Source organism: Schistocerca nitens, chromosome 2 (genome assembly GCF_023898315.1).
Source record: "Schistocerca nitens isolate TAMUIC-IGC-003100 chromosome 2, iqSchNite1.1, whole genome shotgun sequence".
Taxonomy (NCBI): domain Eukaryota; kingdom Metazoa; phylum Arthropoda; class Insecta; order Orthoptera; family Acrididae; genus Schistocerca; species Schistocerca nitens.
Genome location: NC_064615.1, coordinates 586,994,154 through 587,014,860, shown reverse-complemented (window position 1 = coordinate 587,014,860; position 20,707 = coordinate 586,994,154). Strand labels below are relative to the sequence as shown.

At 41.9% G+C, this 20,707-nt stretch overlaps 1 pseudogene; it reads left to right on the top strand.

The window, feature by feature from the left end:
• Positions 1-3,105: 3,105 nt before the first annotated feature.
• LOC126235169 (uncharacterized) lies at positions 3,106-4,718 on the top strand (annotated as a pseudogene).
• The last annotated feature ends 15,989 nt before the right edge of the window (positions 4,719-20,707 follow it).

Here is a 20,707-nt window from a genome sequence, read left to right as displayed (position 1 = left end):
GCAGGTGTACCAGATTCTTTTGCTCTTCAGTGTACAAACAATAGACCTATGGTTTTCATCCGTTTTCGGATTTATAAACAGTAACAAACAATCTAAATTATACAGTAAATAATATCCTATATATGTAAAGTTTACAGTACTGCCACTACTTTTAAGGTTTCTTTACTTATTTAGTAAAAAAAGCTTCTTTTGATTGCGCGAAATCCATTTTTCGGCCTCTTATTTAAATACGTGAATAATTTCAAGGTAAACCTACCATCACAGTCTGATACAGTTTTACGAGGTGTGTCCGCAGACACCTCTTTTGTTGCACTCGCATAAGGCATTGCCGAGACTTCACATGCGTAATCGTCCATCTTTTCCGCTTCAAATGAGCCTCTTGGCTCTTAATATAGTGCAATATTTATTTATTTTGGGGTAAGCTTTAATTTTTCACTGGACACGAAAGGCAGCCATGAAAATCGAGTTGCCATTTTGCTGCACAACGGACGGATTTTCCCGGTCACGCGCTTACCACTGCGGCCGGTGGAAGTCCCGAGACGACGCCATTTGTAGAACATAGTGTGAAACTGGCCCAGCAAGTGGTCCTGTCGAGCTGATTTCAGCCGCCAACAAGAATATGACCCGATCTTTGCCTGCCCGTCTGCGATCGCGTGTTTGTGATTGAATAACGTGTCTCTTCCCTTTACAATACACTGTCGTATTACATGTCCTAGAAGAACGTTCAAAAGCTTCTTTCAAATGCACCACCAGCCCACCTCTCATTCTTCAGCAGTCGGTTTTCCTAGTGTGTTGTTGATGGCACCCTCTTCCACCACTGTACCAAACTGTGCCATCGGATGAGTTATTTCCCATACTCGACCTTTTTTTGTCTTCATTGACTGGGTTGTTATACCACCAGCTTCGTCATGCACTTTCAAATTTTAGTTTATAATTTCTTGAATTTTGAGCGGCATAAAATCAACAATTGTATCGTTTTCCTTGTCTGGTGTTCTCACTACGAATCTTACGTTTTTGTAAGGACGTTTAACGGTAAATGTAATTAGTTTCCGCAACTCGTTTAGAACAGTGGCGACTGTTCCTTGAGGATTTCAGGGCAGGTGGAAGATTGTAGTATGTGTGTGCCGTGAGTCAAAATCGACTTATTTAATTTTCGTACACCACCAGCCCCTATTGTGCGCGAATAGTCAGTGGTTTCAGAATGTGAAGACTACGAAACTCAGTAAGCGAACGATCAGTGCTTTGGGCGGGCGGGCTGTCGGACTCTGGGCGAACTGTCCCTGCGGTTTAAAGGCAGCCAATGGACGGGTGTGGAGGGTGGGGGTACTGGGAGTTAGGTGGCGGCAGTCCTTTGTGTTCGGGGTGCTTGGGACGACATTTGTGCTAGGCGGAAGAAGTAAACGAGCAGTGCCGCGCCTGTGGAAGTAACACCCAAACATAGCAGCGGGAAGTGTTCAACGAACAAGCAAAAGATTGCCGACTCTCCAGAAAAACCGACAGCTCAGATTGATGATGGCGCATCACTTATTAGCGGTAATCACAATGGGGTGCAGCAACAGTGACAGCAGAATACGAAAAAGCTAATTTTGTACATTGTTGTGCCAACCAACTCATCCTCTAGTAAAATATGGAGTTTCAGTCTTCGATCGCTATTCTTTATTCTCAATAACCGGTTTCGGGCTAGCTGCCCATCTTCAGATCATATGTTGTAGTTACAGAGTAACTTGTCCGTACAGAACACACAGTTCACTGTCATAACTGTGAACTGTGTGTTCTGTACGGACAAGTTACTCTGTAACTACAACATATGATCTGAAGATGGGCAGCTAGCCCGAAACCGGTTATTGAGAATAAAGAATAGCGATCGAAGACTGAAACTCCATATTTTACTTAATGAACGATCGCGGACCTCCCAGTGAGACAACCATGTCTTGTTTTGATCAACTCATCCTCATTGTAAAGCACTGTGCAACCAACACAAAGAACTTAGAATACTTCTTAGCAGTTTACAGGGGTTCTCTACTTTCTTTTCAAAGTCAGTGAAAAGAACTGGATAATGTTGTGAAGAAACGTATTCTATGAAATTCTGACACACTGGAAAGTATTAAAATGCGGAAGTGAACACCATATCTAGATATAAGAAAGACATAGCTGAGTGTCTTGGGATCATTGAATATGATGATAGCAACGGTTACTCTATTACTAGGAAAGCAACTGAACTTCGGAAACTTCTCAACAACGATCAAGAGTTTCGCTTTCAACGTGAGTTTTTCAGTAAAGTCGCCCTAAATGTGACATTTAGTTTCACCAGCTTCAACGTAGAGATGTTGACAGTGTGAAAGCTCTTAAGAACGTCTGCGATTCCAAGTCATCAATACAGCTGACGCGAAACTCTCTTGATCTTGATCATCATAGGGTTAGTGGGAATGGAAATGAAGAACTCACCGGCCCAAAACGCTTGCGTTTCGTAGATCCACCTAAAACTGTTGCAAAGGAACTCTGCGACTTTGTCATAGGTATCAATGATGAGCGTTTCGCATTTAGCAGTCACCTCAAAGCAGCTATATTATTGCAGCCCAATTTGTTTCCGAAACACAAGCTGTTATTCCCTGACAAAGGATTATTTGGCATGAACGAAAATGAACTGCGTCAAGGATTAACAGTCATATACAGTAGCAATGATTTACAAACTGCAAACTAAGCTTTAATACTTCTGAATTGCATCTACGATAATAATTTAGAAGCTGTTTTATCGGAAACAGTGAAACTATTAAGATTTATTTGTCCAAACCAGTGACAACAGCGGATAGCGACAGGTGTTTCTCCAGACTGAAAAGAATAAAGACTACCATTGGTAATACAATGAAAGAAGAGAGACTGAGTGCATTTCCTATATGTTCTATAGAAAGACACATTTGAATGTGGATAATCTTAATGAGCTTGTAATTGACCTCTGTGCTGAAGGGAAGGAGAGGAGAATGGACATGGTCCAGAAACCTACTGGTTATAGTCAAACCGACATTTTAATTTCATTCCGTAAATTACTATGTTGCCTGCAGAAAATAGTATAAATCAAATATTTGTGAGTAATTTTTGTATTTAGCCATGAAAATTTTTGAGTGTGTTCTTGACCAAACGATCCGTGAGATCACACAGATTACCAGAAACCAAGCTAGATTTGTGAAGAACTGCGGCGCAACTGTTGCGATTCATGCTGCAAGACTCTTAGTCGAGAAACATCATGAGAAAGCCAAGCCGCTGCATCTAGATTTCCTTTCACACAGTCTCATCTTGTTAGCACTTCGACAGCATGATGTGCCAGAGCAGCTTATTAGCTGGGTGCAGTCACTTTATGCGCAGCCGAGAAGCTATGTCCGTACAATAACAATTTGTCCATTTTTATTTGGACTGTTGAGCTCAGTCCGAACAAAAACTGTCAGTCGAGAACATGGCGGATAACGCAGTGCGCCTGTGTAAAATACGTGACAAAAAGTGTTTGTGTTGTGTTTGTGTTGTTACAGAAAAGAAGAAAAGCCATGAAAAAATAAGGAGAGGAGAATGTAAGTAAAATGAACAACTGATAGTGTGTAACTTTAAACTCGCGAAATTGAAGTAAATGATTGGAATCGTTGCTTTTGCACAGGCCAGCTGCAGCATCCAAACTGCTGTCGAGATTGTACCACTGTAGAAACTGAAGATACAAGTAATTTTCCAGCTGAAGATGGGTGCAAACCCGAAATGCATATTGGCATAAATAAAACGCGTTAAAAAAGTGGCTGGTCGCTGTATTTTTATAGTAAAATATGTCCGTACAACCTCAGGACTAGCCAAGGACTTCCCCATCACAGTCGGCGTCCATCAAGGTTCTGCACTATCACCATTGCTGTTCATTCTCGTAATGGACACCGTGACAGCTGACCTGCACCGGCCATTACCATGGACCCTACTTTATGCTGACGACGTGATGCTGGCAGCAGAAAACAAGCTTCATCTGCAGAGCCTAACTCAAGAATGGAGTGAGCATTTGTTCACGGTTTGCGCCTTCATTTGAAGAAAACCGAGTACATAACATCAGACAGACATAAAATGGGAGCCATAACGATTAATGGTGAAGATTTGACTCGTGTGAGTAAGTTTAAGTACCTCATTCCACGATCACCGTTGGCGGCCGACTCACCGAAGAGGTCAACACCAGAACTCAGGCAGCCTGGATGAAGTGGTGAATAACAACTGGAGTCACTTGCGACCGCAGGATGAAAGATAATTTAAAATTAAAAATCTATCGCACTGTCATCCGACCAGTCTCTTTGTACGGTTGAGAGTGCTGGTCGACCACAGTTGAGACAGAACGCCGCCTAAGTGTAATGGAAACGAAGATGCTAAGGTGAACAATGGGCCTCACTAAGTTAGACCACGTTTCTAATGACAGATTAAGGAAACAATTTGGTGTTGCACCGATCCAAGACAAGAAGCGTGAGAGTCGTCTTCGATGGTTTCGGAATGTTTTACGGGCTGGTGATGACTCCATTGCCAGGGTGGGTGACACACTTGAAGTCGTCGGCAGTAGACCCAAAGGACGACCCAAGCAACGTTTGGCTGGTACAATTCATAAAGACCTCAAATGCGCGCATATCCGCCCACATTCAGCCCGTAATAGAGCAAAATGGAGACAATGGACCCATGTAGTGAACCCCACAGGCACACGGGACAAACACTGAAGGAAAAGAAGAAGAATTTTTTTATTTTGGCATCAGAGTAAGAAATTATGTTATTGTTGTTGTTGTGGTCTTCAGTCCAGAGACTGGTTTGATGCAGCTCTCAATGCTACTCTATCCTGTGCAAACTTCTTCATCTCCGAGTAACAACGGTAACCTACATCCTTCTGCACCTGTTTAGTGTATTCATGCCATGTATTGTATTGTATTGCACTGTATGGAACTGAGGACCAAGAAACGACTGAGAGGTTTTGTCCCCGCCATAGCCCGCAGTGGTACCCAACCCCACAACAGGCTACATGATTCCTCTCACCCCACCGCCGTCTCACCCCAAAGCCATGGTTATTGTGCAACGGCCCCCATTGGAAACCTTCCCCCCCCCTCCCCACCCCCCCCCCCCCCCTCGTGGAACGTCACACATTCGCCGAGGCAGATGGAATACCGCCTTAAAACCTTAAAAACAATCCACAGACTGGCTTTTACATCGGACCTCGACACTAATCCGCCGGTTGGATTCGTGACGGGAATCGGCATGCCTTCCCGCCCGGAAAGCAGTGCGTCAGACCGCACCGCTAAATGGGTGGGCGTATTCATGCCTTGGTCTCCCTCTAGGAGTTTTACCCTCCGCTCTTCCTCCCACACTAAATTGGTGATCTCTTGATGCTTCAGAAAGTGTCCTACCAACCGATCCCTTCTTCTAGTCAAGTTGTGCTATACATACCTCTTCTCCCCAATTCTATTCAGTTCCTCCTCATTAGCTACGTCATCTACCCATCTAATCTTCAGAATTCTTCTGTAGCATCATATTTCGAAAGCTTCTAATCTCTTCTTGTCTAAACTATTATCGTCCATGTTTTACTTCCATACATGGCTACACTCCATACAAATACTTTCCAAAAAGACTTCCTGACACTTAAACCCATACTCGATATTTACAAAATTCTCTTCTTCAGAAACGCATTTCTTGCGATTGCCAATTTACATTTTATATCCTCTCTACTTCGACCATCATCAGTTATTTTGCTCCCCAAATAGCAAAACTCATCTACTTCTTTATGAGTCTCGTTTCCTAATTTAATTCCCTCAGCATCACCTTCTTTAAATCTACTACATTCTGTTATCCTCGTTTTGTTTTTGTTGATGTTCATCTTATATCCTTTTTTCAAGACACTGTCCATTCTATTCAGCTGCTCTTCCAGGTCCTCTGCTATCTATGACAGAATTACAATGTCGTCGGCGAACGTCAAAGTGTTTATTTCTTCTCCATGGATTTTAATTCCTACTCCAAATTTTTCTATCGTTTCCTTTACTCAAATATACAGACTGCTCAATATACAGACTGAATAACATCAGGGATAGGCTACAAACCTGTCTCATTCCCTTCTCAGCCACCGCTTCCCTTTCATGCCCCTCGATTCTTATGACATCAGGTTTCTGTACAAACTGTAAATAGCGTTTCGCTCCCTGTATTTCATCCCGGCCAACTTCAGAATTTGAAAGAGAGTATTCCAGTCAACATTATTATATTCTTCTTGAAATCTGAGGTTTTGTCGTGGCTGGCTCTCCCAAAGCTATTAGTAGATCTAATGGAATGTTGCCTACCCCCGAGGCCTTTTTTTATCTTATGTCTTTCAGTGCTCTGCCAAATTCTGTACACAGTATCATATCTCCCATTTCATCTTCATCTACATCCTCTTCCATTTTCATAATATTGTCCTCAAGAACATCGCCCTTGTGTAGACCCTCTGTATACTCCTTCCACCTTTCTGCTTTCCTATCTTTGCTTAGAACTGGGTTTCCATCTGAGCTCTTGATATTCATACACGTGTTTCTCTTTTCTCCATAGGTCTCTTTAATTTTCCTGTAGGTAGTATCTATCTTACGCCTAGTGATACATGCCTCTACATCCTTGCATTTGAACTCTAGCCATCCTTGCTTAACCATTTTTCACTCCCTGTCGAGCTTATTTTTGAGACGGTTGTATTCCCTTATGCCTGCTTCATTTACTGCATTTTTATATTTTCGCCTTTCATCAATTAAATTCAGTATCTCTTTTTAGGATTTCTGTTAGACCTAGTCTTTTTACCTACTTGATCCTCTACTGCCTTCACTGTTTCATCTCTCAGAGCTGCCCATTCTTCTTCTACTGTATTTCTTTCCTTGTTCCTTTCGATAGTTCTCGAATGCTCTCTCTGAAACTCTCTACAATCTCTGGTTCTTTCAGTTTATCCAGGTCACATCTCCTTAAATTACCACCATTTTACAGTTTCTTAAGTTTTAATCTATAATTCATAACCAATCGATTGTAGTCAGAGTCCACATCTGCCCGTGGATATGTCTTACAATTTAAAACCTGGTTCCTGAATCTCTGTCTTACCGTTATATAATCTATCTGATACCTTCTAGTATCTCCAGGGTTCTTCCATGTAAACACCTTCTTTCATGATTCTTAAACTAAGTGTTAGCTGCGATTAAGTTATGCTCATGTGCAAAATTCTACCGGGCGGCTTCCTCTTTCATTCCTTATCCCCATTCTATATTCACCTACTACTTTTCCTTCTCTTCCTTTTGCTACTATCGAATTCCAGTACCCCATGAATATTAAATTTTCATCTCCATTCAGTATCTGAAAATTCATTTTATTTCATCGTACAGTTCTTCAATCCGTTCGTCATCTGCGTAGCTAGTTGCCATATAAAGTTGTACTACTGTGGTAGGCGTGGACTTCGTGTCTATCTTGACTTCAATAATGCGTTCACTGTGCTGTTCGTAATAGCTAACCCGCGCTCCTCTTTTTTTATTCATTATTTAACCTACTCCTGCAGTGCCCCGATTTGATTTTGTATTTATAGCCCTGTATACACCTGACAAGAAGTCTTGTTCCTCCTGCCACCGAACTTCACTAATTCACACTATGTCTAACTTTAACCTATCCATTTCCCTTTTTAAATTTTCTAACCTACTATCCCGATTAAGGGATCTGACATTCCACGCTCCGATCCGTAGAACGCCATTTTGTTTCTCCTGATAAGACATCCTCATGAGTAGTCCCCGCCCGGATATCCAAATGGGGGACTATTTTACCTCCGGAATATTTTAGCCAAGAGGACGCCATCATCACTTAACCATACAGTAAAGCTGCATGCCCTCGGGAAAACTTACGGCTGTGGCTTCCCCTTGCTTTCAGCCGTTCGCAGAACCAGCACAGCAAGGCCGTTTTGATTAGTGTTACAAGGCCAGATCAGTCAATCTTCCAAACTGTCGCCCCTGCAACTACTAAAAGGCTGCTGCCCCTCTTCAGGAACCAAACTATTGTCTGACCGCTTAACAGATACCCCTCCGCTGTGATTGCAGCTAAGGTGCCTCCCCAGCAGCAGGAAGGTCCATGGTTCATGGGAGGAGGAATTATGTTATATGAAGATTTAAATTACGTCGCCTGCTGATATACTATATTTTCCCCGTTCAAGAAATGTCCTGAGAGACAAGATGTTGCGTGCGATTGTTTGGAGAGACGCGCCGCCCCTCTTAATCTCCAGCCTACCGGCCGCCACTAGTTTACGGTAGTCACTTTTCCTTTCATTCCTCTCAGGGGAAAGTCTAAATGCTAACGAAATAGTCGACTAAACCCGTGGCGTAATAGCCCAGTAGACCAAAAAGTGTGGGATATAGAAAACAATTCGTATAGTCGCACATATGAAGATTAATTTCTTAAGTTTTCCTAGGATAACTCGAAAGACTCAGCCTCTAGCAAAAACATGTCCCGAGGTAAAATTACATTAACTTTTCAACAAGAAAGGTTCTGTTCATTTTTCCTCTTGGACTAATAGTTTGTGCGAAGAGAGCGAGGGAATACTGAAAACTTCGCGTGACATGCATGCACCTTTGCTTAGATATCTTTTTAGCCAATTTGAGGTAATTTCTCGACTTGATAGACCACAGCTGTCCTCAAATTATTCGTCCCGATTTCCTCTATACTACTGTGACTCACAGTAAATAGTTATAACTTACACTCTGTAGTTCAGCTTTTGGGTTGAAAAGAAAATCTCTAATTTCAGAAGCCCAGTAAATGTTATATCCTTGCGAGGTGCCGGGGCTAACAGTGTATTTATCACTAAGTTCTACTAGAATCCACATATGTAAATCATGCTCTAAGCCCCCCCTATTCTAACTCCGACTTTTGCTGTTGCACAAGGATAAAAAAAATACGCGAACTGACTCTAATCAACCCTGCCAGTGGAGTAGAAGAGAGTTTGGCACCTGCAATAATTTAATTTTATAAATAAGTTAAATAAACAAAGGTTTCATTTGCATAGTGAGGAATGATAGGGTTGCTCTATCGATTAACAGAATGAAAGTTCTGTCCAAAATAACAATATGATTTATTAAGACTAAACACTGAATAGTAAAAGAAACACAGGAAATATAATACATCAAATTGGCTCAAATTTGGAGATTCATACAAACACTGTAAAGGTGAAGTTGTCCCTAAACTAGATCGTGAGGTTTAAGACGAGGTGGTATGTGGAGCCAATTCCTTTCCACTCAAATCTCAAGAGAGACACACAGCTAACCCAACAGTAATTGCTGCTACTCGAAACAGAACAAAGTTAGAAAAGGATGAACAGGCGCGCTCTGCTGAGCTCTGATTGTCACCTAGGAAAATCCCTATCTGCCGGTGCTGCGGACGTACATTACCAAACGGTCTTCTTATCTCCCAGAACACGATCTGGCGTACCGCAGGCGAGGGCTGGTTGCTTCGACGTCCTCGACCGAAAGGCGACTGCCGACTCCTCACAAGAGCACCCGTACAGGCCGAACACAGAACATTTCCGCCCCCACGACAGTGGCCGAGGTTAAACGTTCCAATCAGCAACTCGAAAACCGGCGGAAATTCCACTCCATTGCCGGAGCACTACCATTCCACCAATGGAGATTCTTGGCGCCAATTTCTGTGCTGATTTTGCTACGTCACGGCGCTATGCCCTGAGCAAACCAATCACCGTTACTATTTTGCAGAAAGTGCGGGAATTTTCCCGCCACAACTGCCAGGGTACACAAGTCATTCCCACGCCTCGCTGGTAGCCCGCCAGAAAGTGTTTTCGCTAAGTTTCTCCGAAGTAACGGAACCTCTAGCCCAGCCGCTACTTCACACCCCAGCGGGCGTGTCTCTTGACAATGTCGGCGTCTGCAAAGCATTCACTCGACTGCCTCACACACGTCGGCTTAACCCGCCTGTCACCGGACCACCCGGGTGACGAGAGACGCTGCGTGGGAAGTCCGCGTGTGAAGGAATAGCAGCCCTCCACCGCATGCAAATAGAGAGGAGAGTCGTAAGATAGGAATATGAGAGGGGGCTCATGCCACCTCTCATCCTATTGAATGACCTGTGACATCTTATCCTTTGACGAAGTACCGCACACAGAATACTCTGTGGGTGATCATGTGAGTTACACGAGTAGCTGTTATCTGTCACCACTTGCACGGAGTGGATCGTAAAGCGACCGCTCCCTACGAGCTGGTGGCCGATCCCGGTTGCCGGTGGAACCCGCGCCGCGGGCGATCCCGATCGCACGGAGTGGATTACAAAGAAACTCTGGAGTCACTCTCTGTGCTTTTGGCCGACCCACTAATTTAGTTTGCAGTTCGCTTCTTTGACTCAATGCCTCTCCATATGAGTTTGGCTTTACTGGACGTTGATGTTTATCAGAAGAACGCTAGGTATTCCCACAATTATTTTTACATATTTAATAGTGCATTTACATATTTTTTAAATTTTTATTTATGTAATCAGATCAGATTAATGCTTTCAGTGTACCTCTTGCAATGGACCAGGGTTTGAAATGTAATTTCAAAATTTATTATGTCACATTTTCTTAAAAGTCGTAATATTATTAATATGAGATGTCTTCTTCTTTATCTGCATCTATTAGGCATTTGCCTGTTGCGCCCTCTTGCTTGAAGTTATTGATCTTTCCACGTTTTTCTCTGTATTCTTAGGGACCTTACATTCACTAAGTAATAATTCGTCAATTATTGGGGTATACTGTCATTTTCCGTTCTTGTAGCATCATCCATCCATTCAGCTGTTCCTGTACTCCTTATTTAAGCTCTTCACTTCCTGTTCTGTCAGCGTTCATCCTCCCGTCACCTGCCAGAGAGTGTGCACCCAGCTACTATCCGTAAGAGTCAAATTTACAATGCTTTATTTTTTTAATTATTTTTCCTTACAGCCCACAACTCATTTCCAGATGCCATAATTTGTTCTCACATCGTTTTGTAGAGTTTCGATAGCGTTTCCTTCCTTACTTTAACTCTGAAGGTTCTATACATTTTTCTGTTAATGTAATTAAATCTTCATACTTTCTTTTGTATGTCTCTTTATGTTATGTATGAGGCAATATTTTCTAAGAGACTGAACGAGTATACACTTTCTATTTTCTAATAATTTATTATTATTTTTATGGGAACTGGCTTCTGGCCTCTGAATGACATAACCTCTGTTTCCCTTGAATATGTAAACGGATTAGATCATTTCTTGGTTGTGGATAAAATAGTAAAAGCTGACTGGAGTGTATTCACATCTCCAAGAAACTCACGTGCAGCGATTGTCGAACTAGACAAACATTTATCTGAGGCATGTTTGCCTAGAAACAGCGATTCCTTAAACTGGTGGGAAACTAGAAAAATGCTGTACTCAACGTTATATCAACTGGTTCTCAAAATATTATTCATCCCAGCTAAGTCAGTGCCCTGTGAGTGTATCTTTTCAAATGCAGGACAAATGTGCACCAATAAAAGCAACTGACTCACCTAGATCGAATTTTATTTATAAATCATACAACTGATTAATTATTCTATTTTTGGTACATGTATTGTCAAAGTAATTGTTAACGGAGACTGTGGATAATTAAATGAATTACAGTTGTGCTATATTTGTTATACTGCATTTTGTCTCCAGTACAATTAAAATTTTCACATTTGGTGAAGACTATTTAGAATTTTGTTGCAATATTTTTAATTTTTACAGAAGGTGAAATGCAGACAACTTAAACATCAAAACTACTATGGGCATAACATAAACTTAATACTTCGCTTCCTATGATCTTTCAAAACAAGACGAAATCATGTAAGAATACAGGTATTTTGGTCTGAATTAAAAAGGCAAGGCGACTACTTATTATTGTTTGTTATTGTGAGAAAATGATGAGTGTTCAGTCATGAAAAAGAGCTAGATCATACCAGCGCCCTAAGCAGTTCTAATCCGATCTCTGAAAAGAATAGTTTTGCCCATCCGTAGTAGTGACACGTTGCCATCCAGAGCCAGGTCTCCTTGTGACTACTCACTCTCGTGACCACCGCTACCAGCAACAATGTCTTTCTGCAGTATCGCAGAAGGAACACCCACATTCTCGTAGCCTTGCTACTCGACCACATTCAAACTCAGAGAGGTGTTGATAATGGCGTCTGTGTCACCTTAAAATCAGTCTTGATCGACATCAACTCAGCACGTCCGAATTCAAAGGTAACTAACGCTCACCACCGTTACATTGAGTAATTAAATCAAATCTGATTTGCATTTTCGTAGTGACGTTACTAGAACAAAATCTGAATAGACGTAGATGTAGAAATACGCCTCCAACTATTGCTTATTTCGCACAACTCCTTCTTCACATTCCAATTTTTTTCCATCAGTGTATATTAAGTGATCTAGACGATTTTATTCACAAGACATTCGTAGTGGTCGACAAGAGGAGACCACCGGAAGGAAGGTGTAGCTTGCACAATTATCGCTGTCAGACAGCGGGCGTGCTGTAACTCAAGGCTACCGTTAGTTACGGTGCCGGTGCGGGAGGCGCCTGGAATCTGACATTAAGTTCACAGGCAGCCGCAGGGCCGTGACCTGGCGACCCCTTTCCTTCAGACGCTTGCCTGCCATCGCTCAAGGCGTCACGATTGCTTTCAGATGTCTTTCCTCCAGACAACTTCCAGCTGTTTTTCTGTTGGTAAGCAGCTGAAGCAAGAGGGCTTTCTGTAATTCACGTTGAAAATGGTGTCGACATCGAGGGAAGTTACCTCCATTCTTTTCGATACTATCTGTTTTCACGGATGTGTAACTCTACCAAAGGAAGTTTCCATCTGGAGACACCGACGGCAGAGTTAGTTGTGCTACAGAGGAGTATTTTCGGATCTGAAGGCCCCAATGCTGAACATGTGGTGCGGCAAATACAAGAAGAAATTTTGTGATAACTAAGCCATCAAAATAGCATATTAAAACAAGTTTCGAATTTTAAGCCTATAACACAGTACCTGAGTGTTTTCTACATCTTCATCTACATCCATACTCCGCAAGCCACCTGACGGTGTGTGGCGAAGGGTACCTTCAGTACCTCTATCGGTTCTCCCTTCCATTCCAGTCCCGTATTGTTCGTGGAAAGAAGGATTATCGGTGTGCCTCTGTGTGGGCTCTAATATCTCTGATTTTATCCTCATGGTCTCTTCGCGAGATATACGTAGAAGGGAGCAATATACTGCTTGACTGACTGGAGTTTATCTGTCATCTCCGTAACGCTTTCGCGATTACTAAATGATCCTGTAACGAAGCGTTCTACTCTCCGTTGCATCTTCTCTGTCTCTTCTATCAACCCTATCTGGTACGGATCCCACACTGGTGAGCAATACTCAAGCAGTGGCCAAACAAGTGTACTGTAACCTACTTCCTTTGTTTTCCTTAGGATTCTTCCAATGAATCTCAGTCTGGCATCTGCTTTACCGACGATCAACTTTATATGATCATTCCATTTTAAATCACTCCTAATGCCTACTCCCAGATAATTTCTGGAATTAACTGCTTCCAGTTGCTGACCTCCTATATTGTAAATAAATGATAAGGGAGCTTCCTTTCTATGTATTCGCAGCACATTACACTTGTCTACATTGAGATTCAATTGCCATTCCCTGCACCATGCTTCAATTCGTCCGTCGCAGATCCTCCTGCATTTCAGTACCATTTTCCATTGTTACAACCTCTCGATATACCACAGCATCATCCGCAAAAAGCGTCAGTGAACTTCCGATGTTACCCACAAGGTCATTTATGCATATTGTAAATAGCAACGGTCCTATGACACTCCCCTGCGGCACAGCTAAAATCACTCTTACTTCGGAAGATTGAGAATGACATGCTGCGTTCTGTTATCTAGGAACTCTTCAATCCAATCACACAATTTGTCTGATAGTCCATATGCTCTTACTTTGTTCATTGAACGACTGTGTGGATCTGTATCGAACGCCTTGCGGAAGTCAAGAAACACGGCATCTACCTAGGAACCCGTGACTATGGCCCTCTGAGTCTCGTGGCCGAATAGCGCGAACTGGGTTTCACTCGATCGTCTTTCCCGAAACCCATTTTTATTGGTGCGTAACTTCGTAGCGTTTTTCCATAAGGTTAATAAACACAGCAGGTACACATAATAGAGACTTTAGTCATCAATAAAATATTCTCCTTCGTAATTTCCAACAGTCTGCCAACGCTGGAGTAAATTTTCGATTCCGCGACTGTAAATTCACGCGGTTTTGAGGCGAAGAACTCATCGAGCCATTTCGGAGCCCATTCTCATCCGGAAAGGGCGTTCCCTAAAGATTGTTCTACAGAGAGCGGATATCTACGGGCACAAAATCAACGAAAAAGGTGGGTGCGGAATGACTTCCCCATCCAACTCCTGTACTGTGTTCTTTGTCTATCTAGCAGAATGTTGAGGGGGGGTGGGGAGGGTGGCGTTATCGGGAAGTAGCGCACTTCAGGAAGTCTTCTTCCTGGTCGTTGTTTTTGGACTGAGTCTGCAAGACGTCTCAATTGTTGACAATAACTGTCAGCAGCCGTGGTTACATTTCGGGGAAGCAATTCGTAATTCACCACACCGTCGCTGTCCCCCAGATGTATGTAACATTCTTTTGTGGATGCGCACAGTTCTTTGTGAGAAGAGTTGCTGCTTTGTTTGAGCTCAACCATTCCTTTCCTTTTTTTATGTTAGCACGAAGATACCATTTCTCATTACCAGTAACGATACGGGATACGGTGTTGTTAAGGAGGCAGATGATGACGAGCAAGCAGAGATGCACATACGGCCACCCACTGGTTTTTGTGATTTTGGCTTAGACATCCGGTTTCTAAACCTTCCCCATTGGAAGCAAATATCGTTCGATGGTGGAATGATCACAGTTCATCTCATTTGCCAGTTCTCGAGTACAATGACGTGGATTATTGTGGATTAACGCTCTTAAAAGATCTTCATCATACCCTAGCGGTCTTCCTGAACGTGGAGAGTCAGTATGACAAAACGAATGTCCTAAAGACTGGAAAACCATTCTATTACAGCGCTCCGTCTAATGGAATTCTCCTCATACACGGCGCAAATGTTTCCGGCTGCCTCCGCTGCTGTCGTCACTCAACTGAACTGAAACAGAAAAATATTTCGGAAATGTTCTGATTTCTCCGCTCGGCGCTCCATTTTCTACCGTACACAGTTTCACTCACTGTGTCCAAAAGAAACAATAGCAATATGTCAACTCAGATAGAAACAGTGAACTACAAATAAAAAATAACAATCGATAAATAATCCCTCAGCAACCGTAATACCAACATGCAGAAGAAAAACGCTGCGAACTTACGCACCACCGTAACATTTAGAATAAAACTCCCAGAGGATACGATAAATGAGCATTGCCTGTGCTTCTTTGTATTGAGCTGCAGTTTGTTGGGGTTATCACTTCTTTCTCTCTTGTTCTTTCTCTTTTTGTGTACAATTTCTTCCAGGTCTTGATTTTTTTCTGTCCTGAGTCTGTCTTCTCTATTTCTTCTTTAAAAGAGAGCTGTTTCTTATTTTTTCCACGTCGAATTCCACGTTTCCGATATGTCTTCCTACTTCCCTCAGCTATGTTATTTTAGATTTGTAATTGTTTAGTAAATCGAAGATTCGCTTACTTATTGTATCATTATTCGTCCAGCATATGTGTCAGAATTTTAATCTTCTATTTCTTATTACTTGTGTTACCTTTTCAACGTTCAGATATTGTTGTGTTTTAGTTCTTAACCTGCGTTCTGATTCACTGCTGCTTTTGGGTCCTAGCTGCTTTCTTATGATCCTTCTTTCAGCTTTGTTTTAATTTTTCGAGCCCTCGCTTCGTAATAAGTTTAAGAGTTTCCACTGCGTAGGGTATTTCTGGTGTCAACAGTGTTTCATTGTTTCAGTTTTATGTTCAAGGATGAAGACTTTTTTGGAATATGTGTTAATTCATATTCGAAAGGCCCTCTAAATTTTATATCTTCTAATCTTTACTACTATCTTTCCCTTCATGTTGTTTGACATCCATTCGCCTAGATACTTAAAACAGCCTTTTTTATATATTGCGTTACCGGTATTTATTTCCAGCTTTTGAGCTATATTACTGATGTTTCTCACGAAATTTCCTTTCAAATGATATTTGTAATCTTATTTTTTCCTGCTTGACTTTCCAGTTCTGTGATTTGTTCTTGTGCAGTTTCAGGTGAATCTGTAATAAGTGTCATGTCAACCGCAACTAGAAAATCTATAGTGATCTTGTTTGGTTTTATTCCTGGTTGTATACCTTTAATAGTCAGAACCGTCCTCCTTTTTACCCATTCCATTGAGGTTTATTATTTAATTGGGTATAATTTTACCATAGAAATTATGATTTAATGAATGAGATAAAAAAAGATTTTTGTCGCCATTCCGATTTAAAATTCCTCTTTTTTATGATAGTTACTTTCCATTTTTTATGGTAATTACTTTCCGTTTTGTACCTACTCAGACTGACCATAGTAATAGATTACATGGAAAACATAGTAAGTCTTACTGTGGAGGCAGCTTTCAAAATGGTTCAAATGGCTGTGAGCACTATGGGACTTAATATCTTAGGTCATCAGTCCTCTAGAACTTAGAACTACTTAAACCTAACTAACCTAAGGACATCACACACATCCATGCCCGAGGCAGGAATCGAACCTGCGAGCGTAGCAGTCCCGCGGTTCCGGACTGAGTGCCTAGAACCGCGAGACCAACCCGGCCGGCGGAGGCAGCTTTACTTTGCTGTTACATTGTTGCTATGTGCCTACAGTGATGGGTAGGTAAGACCGCCATGGAAGTTCTGTACATTGTGCTGCAGCGCTGTAATAGAATTGTAGATGAATTTTTAGAATTGTTTTCAGTTGGTAATGGTATAATTACTATGACTAAAACATACTTTCTTAAAAAATCCTTTCGAATATATTTAAATGCATTTCTATATTTGATATGAAGGTCCCTATAATATACTCGCTGTTGTATAGTAACGTAGCTGTGACGTCACGTTTCAGCAATCTGCCAGACGATGTGGATCTTAAGACATTTTCTCCCTAACTAATAAAGTTGTCTCGAAATAGCTCTACCCGACTTCAAAAGCTCAAGAATGCACGTCGGACAAGAAGGGGAAAAAAAATTATTGGTCCTGCTTTGGAAAAAATGAGGTATGGGAACAAGCGGCTTTATGAGAAATGGTAGTCACTTCATACTGTCGACATTCTGTTAAAATTTCTTGTAAATATTTTCCCTACTGACGTGCAACGTATTTTACCGACCACCACTGGGATTTGGACGAGAAGGAGCTCAGTGTGAGGTGAACGGTGACTTAACTCGTATCAGCTTAACGTGCTTGTCAAGTGGGCACTTAAAATTTTTCTGTTATTCTCTTATTTAATCTCATTTATTTTACAAAGATGTTTCTGCATTTAGTATCGACTAACCACAGTCATTCTCTTTGACTTGTTCTCTCTATGACGTTTCGAGGACGCTTTTGTCACAAGTTCCGGCGAATCAGCGCTTGAGCGGTTTTTGTGCACGCCAGCGAGTTGGTTTTCGAACGACACTTGGTTCCTGGTCTTTCGCGGAGAAGGCTGTTTGGTGTTCAACTTAGCTGTTACTGCTTTGAAGTCTTGGTGACATCATTCTATTTATTGTGGTTATCCGAAGGAAATGTTCATATGCAAGACCATTCTGTTAAGTAATTCTTGAGATGTTCGTGTTCCATAGATAAATATTTCACTAATTTCATGTTGTTGATCTTGCTATGAACTGCAGCAGCGTTTGCGGAAGTGAAAATTTATTCAGCATGGTGTTGCAATTGGCTTGCGTCTTTGTGAAATCAGCAGACCTTAGTAGGAACCATCGTCGTTTGATACGAAACATTATACGGTCAAGACAGGCTTTGTGCCATTTGTGGAATTGCGTTCATATAATGCTGGTATATACGACATGCTTTCACGTGTCTTTGAGATGCCAGCGGGTCACCTGTTGCTGTGTTCTTTGAATCAATTATGTAATCTAAATTCAAATACTTTTTTCTCATTTCAAGTATCCCGCGTCATTTACTGAGTATTCTACATCTACATCTACATCTATACTCCGCGAGCCACCTTACGGTGTGTGGCGGAGGGTACTTATTGTACCACTATCTGATCCCCCCTTCCCTGTTCCATTCACGAATTGTGCGTGGGAAGAACGACTGCTTGTAAGTCTCCGTATTTGCTCTAATTTCTCGGATCTTTTCGTTGTGATCATTACGCGAGATATATGTGGGCGGTAGTAATATGTTGCCCATCTCTTCCCGGAATGTGCTCTCTCGTAATTTCGATAATAAACCTCTCCGTATTGCGTAACGCCTTTCTTGAAGTGTCCGCCACTGGAGCTTGTTCAGCATCTCCGTAACGCTCTCGCGCTGACTAAATGTCCCCATGACGAATCGCGCTGCTTTTCGCTGGATCATGTCTATCTCTTCTATTAATCCAACCTGGTAAGGGTCCCATACTGATGAGCAATACTCAAGAATAGGACGAACAAGCGTTTTGTAAGCTACTTCTTTCGTCGATGAGTCACATTTTCTTAGAATTCTTCCTATGAATCTCAACCTGGCGCCTGCTTTTCCCACTATTTGTTTTATGTGATCATTCCACTTCAGATCGCTCCGGATAGTAACTCCTAAGTATTTTACGGTCGTTACCGCTTCCAATGATTTACCACCTATGGCATAATCGTACTGGAATGGATTTCTGCCCCTATGTATGCGCATTATATTACATTTATCTACGTTTAGGGAAAGCTGCCAGCTGTCGCACCATTCATTAATCCTCTGCAGGTCTTCCTGGAGTACGTACGAGTCTTCTGATGTTGCTACTTTCTTGTAGACAACCGTGTCATCTGCAAATAGCCGCACGGAGCTACCGATGTTGTCAACTAAGTCATTTATGTATATTGTAAACAATAAAGGTCCTATCACGCTTCCTTGCGGTACTCCCGAAATTACCTCTACATCTGCAGATTTTGAACCGTTAAGAATGACATGTTGTGTTCTTTCTTCTAGGAAATCCTGAATCCAATCACAAACCTGGTCCGATATTCCGTAAGCTCGTATTTTTTTCACTAAACGTAAGTGCGGAACCGTATCAAATGCCTTCCTGAAGTCTAGGAACACGGCATCAATCTGCTCGCCAGTGTCTACGGCACTGTGAATTTCTTGGACAAATAGGGCGAGCTGAGTTTCACATGATCTCTGTTTGCGGAATCCATGTTGGTTATGATGAAGGAGATTTGTATTATCTAAGAACGTCATAACACGAGAACATAAAACATGTTCCATTATTCTACAACAGATTGATGTAAGCGAAATAGGCCTATAATTATTCGCATCTGATTTATGACCCTTCTTGAAAATGGGAACGACCTGCGCTTTCTTCCAGTCGCTAGGTACTTTACGTTCTTCCAGAGATCTACGATAAATTGCTGATAGAAAGGGGGCAAGTTCTTTAGCATAATCACTGTAGAATCTTACGGGTATCTCGTCTGGTCCGGATGCTTTTCCGCTACTAAGTGATAGCAGTTGTTTTTCAATTCCGATATCGTTTATTTCAATATTTTCCATTTTGGCGTCCGTGCGACGGCTGAAGTCAGGGACCGTGTTACGATTTTCCGCAGTGAAACAGTTTCGGAACACTGAATTCAGTATTTCTGCCTTTCTTCGGTCGTCCTCTGTTTCGGTGCCATCGTGGTCAACGAGTGACTGAATAGGGGATTTAGATCCGCTTACCGATTTTACATATGACCAAAACTTTTTAGGGTTCTTGTTTAGATTGTTTGCCAATGTTTTATGTTCGAATTCGTTGAATGCTTCTCTCATTGCTCTCTTTACGCTCTTTTTCGCTTCGTTCAGCTTTTCCTTATTAGCTATGATTCGACTACTCTTAAACCTATGATGAAGCTTTCTTTGTTTCCGTAGTACCTTTCGTACATGATTGTTATACCACGGTGGATCTTTCCCCTCGCTTTGGACCTTAGTCGGTACGAACTTATCTAAGGCGTACTGGACGATGTTTCTGAATTTTTTCCATTTTTGTTCCACATCCTCTTCCTCAGAAATGAACGTTTGATGGTGGTCACTCAGATATTCTGCGATTTGTGCCCTATCACTCTTGTTAAGCAAATATATTTTCCTTCCTTTCTTGGCATTTCTTATTACACTTGTAGTCATTGATGCAACCACTGACTTATGATCACTGATACCCTCTTCTACATTCACGGAGTCGAAAAGTTCCGGTCTATTTGTTGCTATGAGGTCTAAAACGTTAGCTTCACGAGTTGGTTCTCTAACTATCTGCTCGAAGTAATTCTCGGACAAGGCAGTCAGGATAATGTCACAAGAGTCTCTGTCCCTGGCTCCAGTTCTGATTGTGTGACTATCCCATTCTATACCTGGTAGATTGAAGTCTCCCCCTATTACAATAGTATGATCACGAAACTTCTTCACGACGTTCTGCAGGTTCTCTCTGAGGCGCTCAACTACTACGGTTGCTGATGCAGGTGGTCTATAGAAGCATCCGACTATCATATCTGACCCACCTTTGATACTTAACTTAACCCAGATTATTTCACATTCGCATTCGCTAA